Consider the following 23,428-nt stretch of genomic DNA (forward strand, 5'->3'; position numbering starts at 1 on the left):
CCTGATCCTGAACAGCTACTCCCCTGGTCTCCCTGGCTCCTCTGGTTTCCTGGTCTTGTTTGCAGGAGAGAAGACCTGGATTCTGGGGTTCTTGGCTCCCGCCGGGATTGGGAGCTCTGTGCAGTTCCCAGGCGATCTGCAGGTACTGGAACACAGGCCAGGAAGCCGGCCTGTTTACCTGATGCTGCTGCAGGAACAGCTGCTTCCCTGGACTCCCAGCCTCCTCTGGTTTCCTGGTCTCGTTGGTGGGAGAGAAGACCTGGAATCTGGGGTGCTTGGCTCCCGCCGGGATTGGGAGCTCTGTGCAGTTCCCAGGTGATCTGCATGTACTGCAACACAGGCTGGAAAGCCGGCCTGTTTACCTGATCCTGCTGCAAGAACCCATCCACAGAATTTTTATCCTGAAGTAATTAAAAGCAAAAGAGTCAGATGGTTTGGCCTAATGAAACAGGTCAGCTCAATAAGGTTTGCCTTTGCAATCTTTGTAGCTGCCTTTTCTCAGTAATATTATCTGTCTTGTCCTAGATGACTGAACAGCAGTCTCAGTGCCTAATAACAACAAAAAATTGTTCTCAATTGCAAACTTTTATAATTATCCATGAGAATGCTGTTGGATAGTTTCCAAATTCATTTTTTCTTCTTAATTATTTGCATTTCCTTTTTAAATATTCTTTGAGATTTACACACTGTATTTTGATCAGATTCACCCCTAACTTCAAAATCCTCTTGTATCCACCCACTTCTCCAACAACCCTATTTTGTGTTCAGTTAAATATTTAAGTCCAGTTTGTGCTGCACATATTTTCATGAAGGTATGGCCTTCTTTGGAGCATGATGACTACTATGGTTTTCTTGTTTATTTGTCTTTTTTGTTCTAAATTTCTCATTTACCACTTCTAGTTTGTTTTCAATCAGTGATTTTGTTTTCACTATGATCCTAACAGTTTCAGAGGCATTCTACTCAATATTTCATTTGAATTTGGAGATTTCATTTCCATCATCATTTAAATTTAGGTTTTCTTTATCAGCTTGAACTTTATTTTTGTGTCTTTTATTGATTACTTTGTTTTACTCTTCTCTTTGCCTTCTATTTCTTTGATATGTTAGACAATGTTTATAATCATTCTTATGAACCCGTTCTCTGAAAATTCTTCCAGATCATTTTAATTAGGGGTCATTACTACAGGATTTATATTATTTGAGAGTAGATGCATTAAATTTCCTTTTCATGTTTTCTTTTATTTTGTAATAATTTGTATTTGTGCATCTTGATTTGCTAGTTCAGTTTATCTTTCTTTCAACAAATTTCCTCTTTTAATACAGGCATTTATATTCTCATGGGGTTTTTAAGCCATGGTAAGATTGGGATCTAAGTTTTTCATGTTTTGTCTTACAGTTGTGGCTGCAGCCCCATACTATTATTCTTTTCATTTATAGTCTGGTATCTTAACAAGTAGATTAGAAAAATAAATTGCTCTATGTTCCCTGATTCTGGATCGTAAATCCAGATAGGGTTCTGGGGGGTTCTGATCAAACAGCTGTCAAGATTGTGGTAGAGTTGGATGTTTTCTGTCTTACCTGGTTCCACTGGACCAGATTTTCTTCTGCCCACAATAATCCTGTTGCTGTTTATGAATCAATTACTCAGAGGCTGATATTAAAATTATACTTGTTTGGCCAATGCCTTAGACTTCTCACTGGGTATCTCTACCTATTGATTAACTGTTCGTTTATATTTTACCATGAATGAGGCTCGTGACTTGTTGCCTCACATGTTCCTTCTCCTGCGGCTATGTGGAGTCCCTCTGACTCTGCCTTCCTTCTCTCTTTATCTTTGTTTGGAATTCATGCCTAACTATATTTTTTCCTGTCCTTTGTCTGAAACATCTTTATTCATCAACAAAAGCAACATATGTTTACAGAATACAGAAGGACTTCCCACATCACTATGGTGAATAACAAATGAAAAGATATGCCTGGGATTATAGATATGGCTGGATGGTCTTTCATATGAAGATTTCTGTGATATGGTGACTTCTAACAAAAAAATAAAATAAAATGAGAAGCTCCAGGAAAAGGTTGCAGGTAGTCTCTGGAAAACAAACCATTTGGCTTTCATTCCTCAAATGATGAAAGGTGGAAAGAAGAGTTCCAGTGAGCCTACCTGGTACACTGGGTCATATGAGGTGACTGGAATATCTCTGTCAGAATGTAGGGCTTATACCTGATGAGTTTCAAAGGGAGTGAGTTAGGTATTTTCTCTTTTTATAATGAAATACAATCAGAAATACAGCTTATAGTAGGAAGTATTTGTTTGGTTTCAGAGAAATAAGATTTTATCACCATCTTGAGGGAAGACTAGCAGCATACAGTCTTGGTGACTGAAACACCTAAAATCTAACATCTTGAACCACAGGAGAAAGCATGTGAACTGGGAAGAGACTGTATATTTGGAATCTCAAAATGTGACCCAGTGATACAGTTCTTCCTCCATGACTACATCTTCTAAATCTACCCAGACAGTGCCACCAAGTGGGGTCCAAGCATTCCAAAGTTTGGCAGCAAGTAAACATGATTGCTGGACCAGAGAGAGTTCACATCTGTAGTGACAAGTTGAAAATAGATGGAGCCAAAAGTGAATAAAACATGGCTTTGGAATGTCAAAACTTACTGCAGTGACTTAATCCCTGTGGTTATATCTCACTTGTAGAAATAAGCCCTGTCTGAACATCAGAGAATGGAGCTTGCCACTAGCTAACCATAGAGTTCTGCAGGTCTGTTTAGACAGAGAGTAAGTGAGATAGCTGAACAGAAACAGGATATAAGCAGGGAGAAACAGAAACTCACTCTCTTGTCTGCTGAAACTTCAAGGAGCTAAGGTGGGGCTATGACTTGCTCCTACTTCTCTCTGGCCTATCAGACAGGCTTTATTTGTACAAGCAAGATATCATCACAGGAACTATGTCATTTCAGTAATCGAGATATCGCCACAAGTTCCTCCAACAAATCATACATCCTAAACATACTCAAGCAATGCTATTAACTGAGGACCAAGTATTCAAACTTCTGATGCTAAGGGTAGATATTCTTATTCAAACCACTAAAAGGAGGAAGTTTAAATTTTCTTAAACTGGAATTAATGAGATAAAACAACAAATAATTTATGGGTGGTAAAACATTAGTACTTTCATGTAGGAATTTTTCTTTCATGTTTTGACAAACATTAAATATAAAGTTTGAGTTGTGTGTTTTATGTAGATATCTAAAAACAATACAATGAAAACTCCCAAATATGAATGAAATTTTTGCTTCTGTATCATAAAAAGTTTTCACATCATATACAGAATTTAGGCATAGAAAACATTTCTCTGTTCTTGATACACTCCCAACTCCTTCAAGAATTAATACAACAATTCTTCAGGTGAATAAAATAGAATCGTATCTCAAACGTTAGCCCATTTATATTTGTTTTGGATAGGAAAAAAGAGCCATAGGAATTTTTATAAACAAAATGTGAGCTTTTGATCTGCTGTCATTTAATGGTACAAGGTTCTTTGCTAAGTTTCTGATTAAAGATTTATATCTCATCCACCTTAGAAAATTATAATAATAGGAAAATGTATCTTACTTGAAGATGTCATGAAAACCAAGCATCTTTTCGGATTTCTTTCAGTTATAAAATATATAAGATTCTAATTTAGTTTCTATACTAAAGTATGATAAATTTTATAACTGATAAAACATTGAACTGAGTACAGAAAATGCTTCCTGTCAATATTTGGACAATACAATATGTCCTATCATCTTCTTTATAGGAAAATTATAGTCAAGATTTGAACTGGTTTATATTATGACTAAGTGACATTCCCTAATAAACAAACGAATGAGTAACAGCAAAATCTCCCAAACACTTTCCAACAATTATACACATACATTTATTATTTTCTATTAAAGTGAATATTTATTTAATTCCAATAAAACATTTCTTAACAATACAATTCTTTGTATTACCACTAATTTCAAAACTTTTTGTTGTTATATACTTTTATTTATACATATTCACAATGAAATCATTTGGGTTCACTGTCATTTACTAATCATTTACCAAAAGTCATACTATCAACTTAGTTAAGCATGAGAAAAAATGTTTGGGTTTACAAGTAGGGTAACTTTCCTCATGTTATATGAAGAGTTTATTATAATATTTATGAACAGTAAAATGTGCTTGGAAACTTAATACCTTTTTCTGCCAGCAGGATGGAAAATTTCTCATAAAGTTTTATTTGTATTGTACTATTTGTGACAACCATATGCTTAGCCTTCATACCATTTATTTTTTCAGCAAAGATGAAGTTAAAATTGACAGATGCATCTAATACAAGAAAAGCAGTATCATTGGGGAGCGAATGAAGAATACCACAATGTAATGTATCCACAAATTCATCATAATGACGTTGAAAATTCAAACACTCTTAGAGATTTGAAGAGATTTGCTTATAGGAAAATATCTAAACACAGTCTAAAATATTAAAGTTGTACATTTATTTTATTAATCAAAAAATAATGCTTCATATTCTAACCGTTCCCACTGGGTTGAGGAAAACAAAGTTATCACATGCTTCTCTTTATTTTACAGGGCAAAGATTCTGCAGCAGCATAATTGTTTAAAAATAACATTAAACAACAAAGTTGATTATAACTAATGTTGGACAATCTTAGCAGATTATACCTTCTAGATAATTCTAGGTCATGCTTACAAGGAGAATTGTGAGATCATCAATTTGCTGTATGAGGAAAATAGCAAGAAACTTATGACTATCTAATGCAATATATCAGATTATCTGAATATAGACAAAAGTAATTTTATGATGCAAACTCCTGAGTTCTATACTCATGCTAGGTAACAGAGAATTTGAATAAATTATTAAGCTTGGGATAGTGCTCATTTGTAGACAACATACCATTTTGCCACTGAAATGTACATTTGATTATGGAAGCATGCCTCCACATTTTTAGTTAGTAAGAGGGACAGATGGAAAGGATTGAAAGAAGGAAGTCAACAGGGAAGTAATATAACTTATGATGTCTCAAGCTTTTAAAAACAAATTATTTTTAATGTTTCATACAATATATTTTCATACAACCACCACTTCCTCACTCCTTCATGTCCTTCCATGTCCACACCCAGACATCCACATGTTCTTCTTAAATTCCTGTCCTCTTTCACTACATTTAATGATTCTAATTAGTTCAATGCATATATACTTGAGTATATGCCTTACCACCTTGGTATACACGACTTGAAAAATGGGTTTTCTCTGAATAATCTGATTCTACCTCATTCAACAATATGAGACAACTTGTATTTCTTTGCCTAATAATGGGAATTTCCTCTGTGTATAGTGGAATGTTGACTTATGTGGACTTGTACAGATCCTTTTCAGAAAACCATATGGTTGAACATACATGGTAGCACACATATCTATCATTTTTATTAGAAATTATTTGGTAGAAGTACTCTTAATCATCTTGCTATTAAAAAAATTAAGTCCACTTCTCTAAAATATTCTCTGAGCCATCATTATGACAATTTTGTTAGAGATATCACTATTTGGAAATAGACATCCCATGGTCACTTTTGACCAGTTGTAGTTTTCTTTAGTGGCTTTCATCTTCTACCAAAGAAGCTTATTTAATGAAGGGTGTAAACTACATTTATCTATATGTTTAAGGATAACTGTGTAGAAGACAGATGGATGCTGTATCTGTTTACCGAGTGTGTTTTCAAGCACTTTTTTAAAATAACTGTTTAAGTTGATAAAGTCAAAGTGTGTTTCTCTTCTAGATGGTCCCCAAAAAAGGGAAAGAGAGAAGAAATTTAACCACGCTTCAGGTTGAAGGGTAAAACATTGGCAACCCTATATTTTTTGATTTGGGCAAGCATATTGAATGGAGCCAAAGTCATGATGTCTTATATCTGTGCAACATTAGCCCTATCAAGAAGAAAATTATTAGTGAAAAATAACTTCCTTAACAGTATTTCTTTTGTCAGCAGGATGAGATTTCATAGTTTGTTGAAGAAACATAATAATTATTTAGTTGCTCATTTTTGAGGGTTTAATAAAGTAGACTGCAGGTGACCAAAATTAATTATTTTCACATACTGTAAAGGCTTGTTGGGGATCTGATCCTCAGTGGTCTCTTGAGCTTCAAAATAACCTTTGGCTTCTCTCTTTCTTTGCCAGTTATTTGATATCCTGATGATAAACCAAATGGTGGGCTACACCATTTCCCTTAGAAAAAACGAGGAATTTTTGCTGCTTTGCCAAAATTCTACTTTGTAAAATGTACAGTGGTGCAAGTCAAGCTAGTGGAATCTTCAGCTCCTACTTGAAGAAAAGGACATGTGACTTGCCAAAGCTACAGGACCAATTAAGAGGTATCACTGGGTACTCATTGGCTTTAGATTGCATGGGGCAAAATATTGACCATTTATTTGTTCTAACTACATTAGTATAGGCTCTCAAAAATGGCTAGTGAATGTTCAGAAGATAAATTACAACAGTGTGATGTTTTTAACTACTGTGTCATATTTAGAAAAAGTTTGGTTCAAAACCAAGCACTTTCAAATAAGCCTTGATTTGATATCCATTTACTTCCTTAATTCAGTCTTTGTAACTGTGGTGAAGAACAAATCAATAACTCAGTTGTTTCTGGTAGAGATTTAATATCAATGTGTTCAGCTTTGATCTTAAAATTTTCAATACATACATATCATCTTTAAATTTACCTTTTATAAAACTTAGTACCATGCTTAGGCCATCCATCATTTCTGTTCATTCTGAAAACTTTAGTCACCTAAGTCTTCACATATAAATCTTTCTTAACTATAAAGATACCCATTCTTACTTCTTCCTAACATTTCTTTCCCTAATTCCAAGTTCACTTTTATTAATACTACTGGCCATAGTAACATTTCAAACTTACCACCCACTGTGAGAATTTTTCTCTGTGGGAAGCTAAGCAGTGATTTCCCCCTCCACATAAAACCCTATGACAAACCACAGTGTGATTCCATCAAAATTACATCCAGGGGAACCAAGCATTTTATTTGGCTTACTCATAGATCATGGGCAAGTTGTTACTGACAGGAGTGTAGGTGATTCAAAGGTGGCAGCATTGGAAAGTCCTCCCTCAGAATGAAGAGTGGCTTCCTCACAGCTACACTGACTGAGCCTGATCTCTCTACTTTTCTCCAGATTATGTGCTTGAGCTGTTCTCCAAGATCACAAGGTCATATGTTGTTAGGACAAAATTGTACATCAGTATCTGGGAGAAGCATCTGGATATACAGGTGAGAGTTCAGTAATCCTTTCAATCATTCTTTCTATAAGCGACTGTCAAAAATTAGCAAGACACACTATGATGAAATTTCATAAGCAGATACAGCTGATAGCATGAGCATGGTACTTGCTTAGCTTGAATCATAATACTGTGCAATACCATCTTATTAAAGGAAAATTAAATCCAAAGTGGAGACAAGATAAGGTCATAAATTCACACTACCTAGGTTCCTAATGTTGAACTATGGGAACTTGTCAGCTACAATTAAACATCATTTAAAAAAAGTCAATCTTGAGGGGGTGTATTGTACAATGCAAAAACTGCTATAACCATCCTCTTACTTTTGAACAAATATAAGAATCAGATTAGCAAATATAGAGAAACAATTCCAAAAAATTAACAAAAACAACAAAAAGTGTTTAAACTGTTGTCTATTCAACCCAGCATAATCAACTTAGGGACTCCTCTTAGAACTGTCATACAGAAGTTAGTATTTGGTGGGTACTGAAAACTGTTTTAGTCAGAGGATGGTCTCGGTTTACTCCATGGATGAACATCTGAGTGGTTAAATGTATAATGCCTGTTCAACTGGCACTATTGATGTCCTCCTTTGCCCTTAAACAGAGTTCAGGGGTTACCCTCACTCAGGAAGATGGCTTTGGAGGACACTGTGACAAAGATACTTTAGTCTGAAGTGGGAGAACCAAATTCCATCTTCAGAATAACTTCTCAGCAAGCTCAAAGAACACATGGCAATTTGCCAGTGTAATGTACAAAAAAAGAGTGATTTGCTAATTTTTACCACAGAAGATAACGGTTATTTTAATTTTAAAAGACTAAAAGAGAGGGAAAAATCCAAGTAGTATACTCTGGAGAGGAAATGTACTGTTGAGTCTAGGGTTTATAGGCTGAAACAAAAACACCTATCCTCATTACTTGCATACTAGTGCACATGAGTCTTGTCATCTTCTGGGGATTAACATGAGACAAAAATTATCTGTTCCCTGAGAGTGGTATAACAAACAGAATACTTAATTTTGAAAGGTAACTCTCTGATATTTTTAAGTTCTATAAGATGATAGGTGAGATGCAGTCCACATCTGTTATGGAAGTTCAAGCAGACAGAAGTATCCATCTTTCCATGTCCCTAATATGTTATCTTCCATAGCTAGGCTTCAAGTTATCAACTGCTTTGGAGCGTGTAATTATTATGGAGCTGGGTTAAACTGAATTAGACTAGGAATGTCTTGTTGTCCTTATGTAAATCAAAGAACACATATTGTAATATCTCCAAAATTTACTTTGTCTTCTCTTCCAGAACATCGTCTGCTATTTGTTTCTCATTTCTTCCTCCTTCCCTTGACATGGACCATGAAGAAAGGGGACATCTGAGACACTCATGAATATTACCCACAGAAACTTGATTTCTCTGTACCTTGTTCTGCTCTGACCAATTTGACTCTATATGACAATATACTGTAACTTAAGTGAAATCTCCTCCATCAAGTCTAGTTTATCCTATTATGTCTTTTCCTAACCCAAAATAAAAAAGAAAGTCTCTGTAGTGTTGATCTTTACATATCAGTGAAATTGGACAATTTCTAATGATTATATATCTCAAAAGAGTTTTGGATGCTGTGGGTTGAACTTTCAATATTTACATTAATCATTCCCCTTGAGCCTTTTCCTAAAATTTATTCTTATTCCATAGTATATTTCAGAGTCTAGATTGGAAATAGACATGATAAATACAGGGTATATTTCTCATTCAAATAGGGTTACCAGATGGGCTTCCTGGATTAAAACAGCCAAACTGGGAAATTAAATCCCTATAATCTACAGAAAACTGAACACATAAAGCAAAACAAAACATAAAAAATAAAACTAACAAAGGAACTCAGAGAGTCATGGCATCTTATCCTGTCTTTATCTCCCCAACTAGAAACTGAAACAAAAGCAGGGGTTCTAAGAGCATGACGGTGCAGAAATGGAAATACACAAGAACAGAGCTATTCCCTTTCAGCTGCTGAAAAATAGACACATAGACAGCTAGAAAGACTAGGCAGTGGAACCCAATTATATGCCTGGCCTCTACACCACTCTGGGCACAGAAGCCATGTGTTGCAGATACTTACTGGCATCAGTTTGTCTATCAACTGGCAGTCTATCCTTTTCATCCTGGTTAATATCTGTGCTTTCACAATATAGGCTTCTGTTGCTGAAAATTCACCTAAGCTTCCAAGGTCTAGCCATCTCAAAGTGTCAGCTTGGTTTTATTATTTGTGCAGTGTTGGGGGCACATGACTGACAAAACTGCAAGTTCTTTAAGAAGGCAACAAATTTATCCTTTAGAACAATGCTTTCAAAATAAAGCAAAGTTCATCATGGAGGTCCAATATTATATCCTTTGTCTGATGTGAGAAATGCATCAGCCTTATCACAAAGCAATAAAAATCATCTAGAGCTTCCACTTTCAAGATCATATTATGTATCCAGACAGACGGGTAAAAAATGATGGGAGCCTGTGGTGCAAGACTCCCTTGAAGATTCAGTATGTACTGGGAAATTTTATAAGTAATACAATTTATGTTTGAGTCTTACAGTTGCACTAGCCATTGTAGTGGCAGGCTTACATGGTTACTGCCATCATGACGATGCTACTAACCAAGATGGTGACCAAGTCATGTGGCTTTGGCCATATCTATGACATCACTAGCTTAGAATGCAACCAAGTTACCTAGAAATTTCTATTTTGGTGAGGTCACCAGACAAAAGTGACAAAGTCAGATGGTTACTTTCTGTCTGTGATGTGCTCAACCCCATGATAAAGTCAGTTCATCCTCTGTAGAACAGGTCCTTGTAAGATCTGAACATCTCACAGATTAAATGTTTACAACAACAACAACAACAGCACAGCATACAAGTTAGCATGGATATAACAAGAGACATTTTCTTCAGTTAAGCTGCTCCAAAATATCAAAATAAAGGAACAGAAGGAATCCCATGGCTTCAAAACAAGGAAGGGGTTACCATATGTCTTATCACAAACTGACTGTGGACGCCAAAAGACAGAGTCTGGTTCTCATATAGCTCTCCCCTCTTGCTACAAAAGGAGCCCATAAAATAAATAGAATCAATAGTTCAGGGTGACCAGTAACCATAGGTGGCGCTATTGTTCTGGGAGTTCATGGTGAACTGGGAAGGAGAATGATTGGTACAATTTTGTCAGACCTGAGCATTAATGTGAACTCTGATCAGACAAATCTGTGAGTCTTCATGTTGTCAGAAACTTAACTCCCATAGAGAGAAACTCATTGCACATAGTTATTACTGCCTTAAAACCTTAACAGTCTGGGATGGTGCTTTTAACCAGTTAGAAAAGCCAGTGACAGAATCCAGTGTGGTCTAAAACCTAATCACACCAAACCTCTGTTTCCCTCCTATCCCCCAAATCTGATCCAGTCCCACCCTCTTTTTTTCCTGAAGTAAATCCAGTAGGAATGGAAGTAGGTGAGAAGACTTTTCCCAGAGAGAAAATACAGAGAATTTGAGAAAGCACATTCAGCTCTTTATCACATGGATCAGTCAGCAAGTGATAAATGGAAAAACAACCCAAGAAAGGAAGGCATTGTAAGAAAGAGAATGTTTCTTTGAGGAAGGCAGTTCCCTGCAAGAAGGTCATAATTCCAAGGCAAGAAGGATAAAAGTAGGTATATGTTTTGCCTTCAGAGATACTTCTATAATATCCCCTAAGGGGGTCATTAAATGTGTTAACAGGATTTGGGAGTTGTCACATATGTGTCCTCTCTGAGACTGAAGAAATTGGGGGCAAGGTTATGTCTTATTAATAAAGGAATTTAAGAACAGAATTAAAGAGAGCTAATGACAATTTTGCTAAAGTTTAAAAATAATGCATTTCAGGACAGGCACATTGTAAATTTCAACAGTTGCATGAAGGAGGGGAGTGCTGGGGTAAGTGGTGAGGGGCCATGCTATGTAAGCTGACATGAAGGATGAGTATTGAGCAGACATGTGATGAGGAGATAAAATTTAATAAAAAGAAAGGAATCCAAAACTATTGAAAGCATACTTGTTGGAAAGCAACAAAATGAATAAACAAGGATGGAAGGAAAGAACGAAGGATATAAAGGTAAGAAAGGTTGACCTTCCTGGCTCAGAATGGAGGACAGACCCAGCCAACCTCACGCCTGCCCAACTTGAAGAAACTTTCTCTTCCTGGAATTGTTTCATTAGGAATTCAGAGTTTTCCATGTAATCTTCCACTCTGAGATTGAAATATTCTATTTCATGTCTTGTGAGGCTACTGCATGTATTTCTATTATTTTTAAGCAAGTTTGTTATCAGTGGACAGGAAGGCTACTCCTTTCTAAAGGTTAATTGTGTATGCTGTCATTTGTTGAAAATTTTGATCATATCAAATTTTTTGACGCAGTCTTTGGGCTCTCTTATGCAAGTATTAAAATATGTTCAAAGAGGGATAATTTGGTTCCTTTTCTACTTGTATTCATTTAATTCCCTTCTCTTGTCTTACTGCTTTAACTAGGGCTTCATGTCCATTTCTGGACTTTTTTTTGGTGTTGTTTTTGTCCCTTTTTTCTCCTTTATTTCCCCTTTGGTCCACAAATATGTCACTGGTACATTGTATAACCTCTGTAAGTCTTTATAAGATCAACATATTCTTTTGCAATTGATTAATCTCTATTGCATTGTAAAAAAACCACCTACTTCTGATGCACCTTGGAACCTTGGTAGGGTAAAGTGAAATTAATTGCATTTTTTCAGTGAAATTTATTTATGTCTTTTATAACCACTTATTTCCTAACTGTTAAAAGCTATCATTAGGTTTGTATACTCAAATTTTTGCCCTCAAAAAGGTCTATTATTTACAGCAAACTCATAAAATTGGGGTTGTGCCTTTATTAACAATGAAGTATACCTTAATCAATATATATATCACATTAGCTTGATGAAATGAGGAACATACAGGCAATATTTGAAGAAGTCACTTTATTTCTGAGTTTAATATCATCAACTACAAACTAAAGATACTGAACTAGATGTTTCCTGGATCTTTGGAGATCAAAATTCCATGAATATTTTTTGCTTTATGAATAGCTATTGTGTGTTGCAGGTAACTCTGTTTATAATGAAATCTCTGTGAATAAGAATCTGGGTTTTGACAAATGGAAAGGGATGCTCTAAAAATTATCAATGAAAAGGGACATTCCATCAACATAATAATAAACTCTGATGCTCCTGATTTTTGCTTCTTGCCTCTTTTTTACCATTTAACAAATGTCAGGGAAGAAAGATCACAATTAAATTATGGATGCCCATCACTTAATGTTAGCTTCAGGCTGTTAACTTTGTAAATTTAGACACAGCCAGAAAATGACCTATTACTTCCCTGTGATTCATGTGTTAACCAGAGGCACCAGAATTTCCATGAGCAATAATAAGTGCCAAGAAGAAATTCTTTCCACTTGCTATAGTGAGTGAATAAACTGATCACATCTATTTCCTTCTCTTGCTGGCAAGTTCTTACCAGAATTTTTACTGGTAGAAAAGTAATGTTGTTTTATCTAGAATTAGGACAATGTCTTGAAACACCACAAATTTGTCATATTATAAATAAGTTTTAGGAAAATTTAATTTTCTTGGTCATAGAAAACTCTGTTTTGTCCCATGTGTAGATTTGTGATTTTCAATTAATCACTCATGTCTTCTCGAATCTATTCTATTCAATCATTCAGGGTACATATATTTTTAATTCCATTAAAAACACTTGAAATTAGTATACTATTGGTTTTCTAAAAGGTGTTCATATACATCTTTATTCATTGGTAACATTCTTCTTACCCATTTTCTTTCACCATTCCCTCACCCACATGCCAAACTTTAAAACTATAGCCCTCTGTATGATTACTCCAGATTTATTTTTCACATTGCATGGGCCAATTTCTTTTTTATTTTTTATTATTTATTTTTTAATTTAAATTTAAATTAGAAACAAGGTTGCTTCAAAAGTCAGTTCCAGGTCTCTCTCCGTTTGCCTCCCCTCTTCCCATGCCTCCCCCCCAATATCCCCTCATTTCTCTGGGAGGGTGAGAGCCTCCTTGGGGGTGTCCATAGTCTGATATTTCATCCAGGCATGATCTAGACCCTCCCACAAGAGTTCAGGGTGAGAGAGCATCTCACATTTTTGGATGGGAGTCCAAATTCCATTTGTATACCCGGGGTAAATACTGATCTACTGCCCAAGGCTCAATATATTGCCTAGGCCTCCTCACTGACACCCACATTCAGGAGGTCTTGATCAGTCCCATGCTGGATTCCCAGGAATCAGCCTGGGATTCAAGAGCTAACCCTTGTCAGGTCAGCTGTTTCTGGGGGATAAACCAGCCCAGTCTTAATCCCTTTGGTCATCAGTCCTAAGTCTGTTACTGGCTTTCTTGAGTTCAGCTCAGTGCTTAGCCATGGGAGTCTGCCTCTTCTTCCATCAGCCACTGAATGAAGATTCTCTTTCACAGACTCTCTGGCCATGGGATTGTAGGCTGGCACTTCCCAGATCTATGTCTAAAAATCCATTTATGAGAGAGTACATGCCATGTTTCTCTTTTTGTGACTGGGTTACCTCACTCAGGATGGTTTCTTCTAGTGTCATCCATTTGCCTGCAAATCTCAGGATTCCGTTGTTTTTTTTTCTGTTGAATAGTACTGTATTGTGTAAATGCACCACATTTTCTCTATCTCCTCTTCAGTTGAGGGACATCTAAGTTGCTTCCAAGTTTTGGCTATTACAAATAATGCTGCTATGAACTTAGTGGAACAGACATCTTTGTTGTATGAATGGGCGTCTTTTGGATATATGCCTAAAAGTGGAGTTGATGGGTCTTGCGGTATGTTTACTCCCATTTTTCTGAGGAATCTCCATACTGATGTCCAAAGTGGCTGAACAAGTTGGCACTTCCACCAGGAATGGAGGAGTGTTCCCCTTTCATCACATCCTCTCCAGCAAAAATTGTCGTTGGAGTTTTTGATTTTAGCTATTCTGACAGGAGTGAGATGGTATCTGAGAGTTGTTTTGCTTTGCATTTCCCGGATGGCTAAGGATGTTGAGCACTTTCTCACGTGCCTCTCAGCCATTTTAGACTCCTCTATTGAAAACTCTCTATTTAGTTCTGCAGCCCACTTTTTAATTGGATCCTTTGGTGTTTTGGAGACTTGCTTCTTGAGTTCTTTGTAAATTTTGGAGATCAGCCCTCTGTCAGATGTGGGGTTAGTGAATATTTTTTCCCATTCTGTGGGCTGCCTTTTTGTCTTGCTGACTGTGTCCTTTGCCTTACAGAAGCTTCTCAGTTTCAGGAGGTCCCACTTATTAATTTTTGATCTCACTGTCTGTGCTACTGGTGTTATGTTCAGGAAGCTATCTCCTGTACCAATTCATTCAAGGGTACCACCCACTTTCTCTTCTAAGAGGTTCAGTGTGGCTGGATTTATGTTGAGGTCTTTGATCCATTTGGACTTAAGTTTTGTGCATGGCGATAAACATGGATCGATCCTCATTCTTCTATATGCGAGCCTCCAGTTATGCCAGCACCATTTGTTGAAGATACTTTCTTTTTTCCATTGTATATTTTTAGCTTCTTTTTCAAAGGTAAGATGTTCATACATGTGTGGCTTAATATCAGGGTTTTCAATTCGATTCCATTGATCTACCTGTCTATTTTTGTGCCAATACCAAGCTGTTTTCAGGACTATAGCTCTATAATAGAGCTTGAAGTCAGGGATGGTAATGCCTCTGTACGGTTGTTTTTGCTATCCTGTGTCTTTTGTTTTTCCATACAAAATTGATTATTGCTCTTTCAAGGTCTGTGAAGCATTGTGCTTGGGTTTTAACGGGGATTGCATTGAATCTGTAGATTGCTTTTGGCAGGATTGCCATTTTTACTACATTGATCCTACCTATCCAAGAGCATGGGAGATCTTTCCATTTTCTGAGGGCTTCTTTAATTTCTTTCTTTAAAGACTCAAAGTTCACCGGGTGTTGGTGGCGCATGCTTTAATCCCAGCACTCGGGAGGCAGAGGCAAGTGGATCTCTGTGAGTTCGAGGCCAGGCTGGACCAACAGCCTCCAAAAAACAGAGAAACCCTGTCTCGTAAAACCAAAAAAAAAATTAAATAAATAAAAAATAAAAAAAATTAAAAAAGACTCAAAGTTCTTGTGATACATGTCTTTAACTTGTTTGGTTAGCGTTACCTCAAGGAATTTTATTTTGTTTGTGGCAATTGTAAAGGGTGATGTTTCTCTGATTTCTTTCTCAGCCAATTTATCATCTCTATAAAGTATGGCTACTGATTTTCTTGAGTTGATCTTGTAGCCTGCCACTTTGCTGAAGGTGTAAATCAGCTGTAAGAGTTACCTGGTAGAGTTCTTTGGGTCATTTATGTAAACTATAATATCATCTGCAAATAGTGAATGTTTGACCTCTTCCTTTCAAATTTGTATTCCCTTGATCCTCTTTTGTTTTTGTATGGCTCTTGCTAGAACTTCAAGTACAATGTTGAAAAGGTATGGAGAGAGTGGACAGCCTTGTCTTCTTCCTGATTTTAGAGGAATTGTGTTGAGTTTGTGTCCATTTAGCTTGATGTTGGCTATTGGTTTGCTGTATATAGCTTTTGTTAGGTTTAGGTATGTTCCAGTTATCCCAGATGTCTCCAAGACCTTTATCATGAAGGGGTGTTGGATTTTGTCAAAGGCTTTTTCAGCATCTAGTGAGATGATCATGTGATTTTTGTTTTTCATCTAGTTTATATGGTGGATAACATTGATGGATTTTCATATGTTGAAGCCTCCCTGCATCCCTGGGATGAAACCTACTTGATTGTGGTGAATGATTGTTTTGATGTGTTCTTGGATCTGATTTGCCAATATTTTATTGAGTATTTTGGCATCAATGTTCATAAGGGATATTGGCCTGAAGTTCTCTTTCTTATTTGTGTCTTTGTGTGACTGTGACTTGGGGATCAAGGTTATTGAAGCCTCGTGGAAAGAGTTTGGCAAAGACCTTTCTGCTTATGTTGCAAGGAATACTTTGAGAAGAATTGGTATAAGCTCTTCTTTGAGTTTCTGGTAGAATTCTGCGCTGAGCTTATCTGTACCTGGTCTTTTTTTGGTTGGGAGACTTCTGATAACTGCTTCTATTTCTATAGGGGTTATAGGTCTATTTAAATTGCTTCTCTGTTCTTGGTTTAATTTTGGCAAGTGATAGCTATCCAGGAAGTCATCCATTTACTTTAAATTTTTGAATTTTGTGGAGTACAGGTTTTCAAACTATGACCTGATGATTCTCTGAATATCCTCAGACTCTGTTGTTATGTCCTCATTTACATTTCTGATTTTGTTAATTTGCATGTTCACACTCTGCTGTGTGGTAAATTTGGACAAAGATTTTTCTATGTTGTTGATTTTCTCAAAACACCAAATCTTCCTTGCATTGATTCTTTGTATTGTTTTCCTGGTTTCTACTTTATTGATTTCAGCCCTCAATTTGCTTATTTCCTGGTGTCTAGTCCTCCTGTGTGAGTTTTCTTCTTCGTGTTCCAGAGCTTTCAGCTGTGCTGTTAATTCTTTAGTATAACTATTTTATAGTTTCTTCATGTGGGCACTTAGTGCTATGAACTTCCCCTGTAGCACTGCTTTCAAAGTGTCCCTTAGGTTTGTGTATTTTGTGTTGCCATTCTCAATGAATTCTAGGAAGTCTTTAAATTCTTTTTTTATTTCCTCTATGACCCAGGAATGGTGCAGTAGTGCATTATTCAATTTTCATGAGTTTGTAGGTTTTCTGCAATTTGTGTTGTTGTTGAATTCTAATTTTAAACATGGTGGTTTGATAAGATACATGAAGCTATTCCAATTTTTTGAAGCTGCTGGTGTTTGATTTGTTGCCAAGTATGTGGTCGATTTTGGAGAAGGTTCCCAGTGGTGGGGAGAAGAAGGTATATTCTCTTTTATGTGGATGAAATGTTCTATAGATGTCTATTAATCCCAGTTGTGTCATTACTTCTATTAGACCCTTTGCTTCTTTGTTGAGTTTCTGTCTTGTATTCCTGTCTAGTAGTGTTAGTGGTATGTAGAAATTTCCCACTATTAGTGTTTGGGGCTTTATAAGTGATTTAAGTATTAGTAATGTTTCTTTTATGAATGTGGATCCTTTGTATTTGGGGCATAGATGTTCAGGATAGACACTTCATCTTGGTGGATTTCGACTGTGATGAGAATTTAATAACCTCCTTCATCTCTTTTGATTGATTTCATTTTAAAGTCTAATTTGTTGGATATTAGGATTGCTATCCCTGCTCGTTTCTTGGGTCCATTTGATTGGAAAAAATTTTCCCAAGCTTTAACTCTCAGGCAATGTCTGTCTTTGAGGGTGAGGTGTGTTTCTTGTATGCAGCAGAAGGATGGGTTCTGTCTTTGAATCCATTCTGGTATCCTGTGTCTTTTTATGCGTGAGTTAAGGCCATTAATGTTGAGGGATATTAATAACCATTGATTGCTCATTATTCTTTGATTTGGAATGGTTGCTGTTGGTGGAATATTGTGTGTAATTTCACCCCTTGTTCTTTTGGCTGTTGTTAGAGAGGAATTCTCTAATGCCTATATTTTTCTGGTTGTAGTTAACTTCCTTGGGTTGGAGTTTTCCTTCCAAAACTTTCTGTAGGGCTGTGTTAGTGTATATGTATTGCTTGTATCTAGTTTTGTCATGGAATATCTTGTTTTCTCCATCTATAGTGATTTTGAGCTTTGCCGGGTATAGTAGTCTGGGCTGGCATCCATGTTATCTTAGTGTTTGTAGAATATCTATCCAGGACCTTCTGGCTTTTAGAGTTTCCATGGAGTAGTAAGGTGTGATTCTGATAGGATTGCCTTTATATGTTACTTGGCCTTTTTCCTTAGCTGCTCTTAATATTCTTTCTTTATTCTGTATATTTGGCAAGTGGACTTTTTTTTGTGATCCACTCTATTTGGTGTTCTGTAAGCTTCTTGTACCTTCATTGGCATGTCTTTCTTAAAGCTGCATAAGTTTTCTTCTATGATTTTGTTGAATATGTTTTCTGCCCCTTTGAGGTGGTTCTCTTCACCTTCGTCTATACCTATTATTCTTATGTTTGGTCTTTTCATGGTGTCCCATATTTCCTGGATGTTTTGTGTTAAGGATTTGTTGGACTTAAGATTTTCTTTGGTTGATGAATCCATTTCTCCTACTGTATCTTCAACACCTGAGATTCTCTCTTCCATCTCTTGTATTCTGTTGGTAATGCTTGTATCAGTAGTACCTGACTGTTTGCCCAGCTTTTCTATTTCCAGCCTTTCTTCAGCTTGTGTTTTTTATTGTCTCTGTTTCAGTTTTCAACCCTTGCACTGTTTGCTTTGTTTATTGCAATTTTTGTTTTATTTTTTCATTCATTTGTTGCATTTTATGAATTTTTTGGTTTGCTTTTTCTTCCATTTCTTGCATTATTTGGTTTGTTTTTTCATACATTTCTTTAAGGAATTTTCCTGTATCCTCTTTTAGGGCCTCTATCATTTTCATGAAGGTGGTTTTAAGGTCATTCTCTTCTGCTTCATTTGCATTGGAATGTTGGAGTCTTGCTTGTGTGGAGTCTCTAGAAACTGGTGGTGTTATATTTGTTTTTCTGTTTCTCAGTGTGTTTTTGTATTGTCTCTTTCTCATCTCTTCTTCTAGTGGGTACAGAAAGAGCCCCTTAATGGTCTGGTGGTAAGGGGACCAGAGTTCCCTTTTGGTGGGTGTTAGCAAGTCCAATAATGTGGTAGTTCTTCTATTCTTGGTCCTCATTCTGGTTCCGTGGGTAGAGAAGAAGATAAGGAATCTGGGGTGCTTGGCTCCCACCAGAATCGGAAGCTCTGTGCAGTTCCTAGGCCATTCCCAGGCATTGGAAAGCATACCTGGATGCAGGGCCTGTTTTACCTGGTCCCACTGGAACAGCTTGTCCCGTGATCTCCTTGATCGCCATTGTCAGTGAGGAGGCCTAGCAACCTATGGAGCCCTGAGCAGTGGATCAGTGTTTATCCCTGGAATAAAAACTGACATCGTGTGTCCATAGCACAAAGAGCGATGCTCTCTCAGCCTGAACTCTTAGAGGAGTGCCTGGCCCCTACCCTGAGTGAAATGACAGACTTTAGATATCCCCTATGTGGCAGGAATTGGCAATAGGGTGGGAGGCTGGGGGGGAATGGGGGTTGCAGGAGGATGGGAGGGAGAGGGAACTGGGATTGACATGTAAAACAAGCTATTTAAAATTAAAATAAAAATAAAAAATCAAGAAACACAGGGCATCACTGAAGATCACCATATTCCTTACTCTGATGGAATCTGTCATAAAAATTATATATTTCAGTCGATTTACTAGAGAATAGGTTAACATATAACTTTTTTTTAAATAAATCCCTCCTTTAGGTTAACTCCGTTTCTCATCACCTGATCTAACACTTCCCTCTTCAAACATCTCTTCTGCCTCCTGTTTTTCCATATCTAATATTGTACTGCTCTCCCTTCATTTTACCTACATCATCTTTCCAGTGATGCATGTCACATTTAATGCCTCTTCCTAATTTCCTCGCTTTCCCTTAAACTAGAAGTCAAACACACAAATTATATCTTGGATTCACAAACCAGACAGAACCAGAGAACAGAAGATTCTAGATAGTCAAAACAATCCCAGATAATAAAACATTGCTAGAGGTAACATCATCTTTGATTTTTAATTATAATAAGTAATAAAAACACATGGTACCAAAACTAAAAATGTCACATTGACCAATAGAATAGAATTGAATACTCATATGCTAGCCCTTGTTCCTCAAGCCACCAGAATTTCTAAAAAGACACATTGGTGAAAGGGTACCATCTTCAGAAAGTGTTGCTGGCAAGACTGGCTTACTGACATACAGAATAATGAAACTAGATCGTTATCTCTCACTCTATGGAAAACTCTATGTAAATCAAGATCTTTTAACATAAGATGAAATTTCTAGAAAAAAAATTATAGAATAAGACCAACAACAATAAATTAACACTCATCAAACTCAACACCTTTTATAGTCAAGAGTTGCAGTCTCTCCTTCTCTAGCTCGACTCTTTGCCCATGTGGGACAATGCTATAGATTAGTTATTGAACATCAGTCAAAAACTCTTGAGGGTAAAACCAAAGAAGTATACAAATCATTAGACAATCTGGGAAGAATCCTCTTGCTGTTGAAGGACAGAATCACAGCAGGAAATGCATATAGAAAGAATCACCTGTAAGGCAAACTTGCCAACTCCAATAAACATACCAGCTGTATCTTTCAGTTGTTACAGGAAACATATATCAAAACTGCTTTCACCAGAAAGAATGTAGAGGCAGCTTTCATTGCACCCCAGTGTGAAATCATTCCAGTTGAATGGGTGAGCCAAAGAAGTCAACTGGCACACAGTTAAACACTGAACTGAACCCATGGATCCCAGTGACAGAGAGAGAGGAGCGATGAGCAAATTGGCAAAGAATGGGCTGGCAAAGCCAGCAGAGACAGCTGATCTGAACAAGGGGGAGCTCTTGGATCCCAGACCGACAGCTAGAAGGCCAGCATAGGACTGATCCAGAAACCCTGAGTGTGAGAGTCAGTGAGGAGGCCTGGGCAACCTATTGGACCCTGGGCAGTAGATCAGTGTTTATCCCTGACATACAAACGGACTTCATGTGTCCATAACACAAATAGGGATGCTCTCTCAGCCTGGACTCTTAGGGGAGTGCATGGACCCTTCCCTGAATGAAGTAACAGACTCTGAATGTCCCCTATGTGGAAGGAAGGGGACATAGGTTGGGGGGCTGGGGCCATGGTGGGTAGGTGCAGGAGGAGGGAAGGGAGAGGAAACTGGTATTGACATGCGAAGCAAGCTATTTAAAATTAAAGCAATAAAAAAATAAAAACAAAATGAATTCAACTGGTTCTTGAAAGAAATCCTGCTGTAAAAAGAGATGTCTGTTTTACCCATTGAATCCAGAGACATTCTTTAAGGAAGATGCAGATAGTGAGCCATAGTGGTCCGGTGAGCATGAATCATGCTGACTGATATTTTTGCAATTGAACCATACATATTTCCCCATTCCCCGTCTCTACTCCCATCTCCCCTTCCACCCTTTCCTTGCCCCGTAAGCTCCCATTTTTCTCAGGATATCGTGTCTTTTTCTTCTTCCTAGGTGGATCTATTTATGTCTCTCTTAGGGTCCTCTTTGTTACCTAGGTTCTCTGGAGTTGTGGCCTGTAGGCTGGTTGTCCTTTGTTTTATGTCTAATATTCACTTATGATTGAGTGTTTATTATATTTGTCTTTCTGTGTCTGGGTTACCTCACTCAGTATGACAGTCTCTAGTTCTGTCCATGTGTAAATGTACCACATTTTCCTTATCCATTCTTCGCTTAAGGGGTATCTAGGATGCTTCCAGGTTTTGGATATTATGAATAATGCTGCTATGAACTTAGTTGAGCAAATGTCCTTGTGGTGTGAATGTATATCCTTTGAGTATATGCCCAGAAGTGGTGTTGCTAGTAATACTGGAGAAATGCTGACTGCTCCAAAACTGTACACTGGTTGATATGAAAATTAAATTTGGTGTTCATGTAACTACTACCATAGATATCGTTCTTGTTGAAGTTATTGATAATGGTTCCTGGAGACTCTGTTTATCAGATAGATCTGAGCCAGCAGAATGACAATCAGTCTTACCATGATCTCAAAGAAGTGACACTTGAGGGGTTGTATATAATGAGAAACTTTGAGTGGCTTGCAGAGAGATTTGCTTCTGAAATAAATCATTGCATGGTCACCTTATCAGTGAACTCAACTTCTTATCTTTGTCACTAAGAAAAATAATCAATAAATTTTGCAGAAATTTGGGATCCTGTGTGAATCTGGAGTAACATCTGTCCACAGAAAATCAGATGAAACCCTGAAATTTAAAGTAGATTATGAATAGGATAGCATTCCTACTGTATTTGTGGCAGTGGCAGGCAGAAGCAATGGTTTGGGCTACATAATGCCTGATAATCCTGCTGGTATCCAGTTATTAGATGGCTTTCCATCACACCACACTGGAGTGCTCAGAATATATGATCACCTTTTCATTTACTGTGTTGTTGTGTCTGTTCAATCATTCCCCAGTATGACCAGATTTGCTTCCTGCTCATATATTTCAGTTTGACAACTATTTGGTATGGGCTGGACAGCAAGCAAGCATGTTGAACTTAGACAGATAACCTTAGAACTGATTAACATGAAAATCATAGAATAAAAAATAATTTTTAATTTTAAAAGAAGAGTTACAGATTCCTTTGTAAATATAAAAACAAATTAAGCAGGATGATCGTCCATTATAGAACACAACTGCAGATTTGTGGGTTGACAGACTGCTCTTGTGCTTTAGGTCTGCATGATGATGTGTGCCTGTCATTCCCAAACTCCAGAGGCAAGATAGCAGGACCATATTAAGTTCAAGGCCAGACTAGACCATATAATGAAAACCTTTATAAAAAAATCTCTAGGAGTAGTTAAATTAGTATAAAATTTCTATTATAGCTCATCCTCTGTATGTATTAGGTACATAACCATAATGAAGAAATACCACTTATGAGGTTGGAGATGTGTCTTATAAGGTTAAAGTGAGTACTTCTCTCTTGCAGAGGAGCAGAGTTTGGTTCCCTGCACTGGTGTGTATTTCTAACTCCTGCTTCAGGGAATCTGACAACCTTCCTTATGAACCTGCTCTCACATGGAATTACACAGACACAGACACACCCGTATACAGGAAATTTGAAATAATAATGACTTTTGCTTGAAAAAAGGTATCTCTCTAAATGCTAACAAGATCGTTTTATAAAGATGTTTTCACTGTTTCATTTTTGGAAGCTCAAATTTGCAAAATTAAGATGCTTATATTGTATATGTTAAGAACAATATATTCCTATCAGCACAAGATATATATAAATTCTAAGTCTTTAT

General features: G+C 36.9%; 1 long non-coding RNA gene and 1 pseudogene across 1 annotated transcript; both read left to right on the forward strand.

Annotated features, from left to right (window-relative positions):
- The first annotated feature begins 4,348 nt into the window (after positions 1-4,348).
- Positions 4,349-8,904, forward strand: LOC121136907. Its single transcript, XR_005874097.1, has 3 exons — positions 4,349-6,439; positions 7,260-7,354; positions 8,663-8,904. It is a non-coding gene; the product is annotated as an uncharacterized LOC121136907 (long non-coding RNA).
- Positions 8,905-11,466: 2,562 nt separating this feature from the next.
- On the forward strand, positions 11,467-22,543 carry LOC110342011 (annotated as a pseudogene).
- Positions 22,544-23,428: the final 885 nt, after the last annotated feature.

Source organism: Mesocricetus auratus, unplaced genomic scaffold (genome assembly GCF_017639785.1).
Source record: "Mesocricetus auratus isolate SY011 unplaced genomic scaffold, BCM_Maur_2.0 Super-Scaffold_100676, whole genome shotgun sequence".
NCBI classification, from domain to species: Eukaryota; Metazoa; Chordata; class Mammalia; order Rodentia; family Cricetidae; genus Mesocricetus; species Mesocricetus auratus.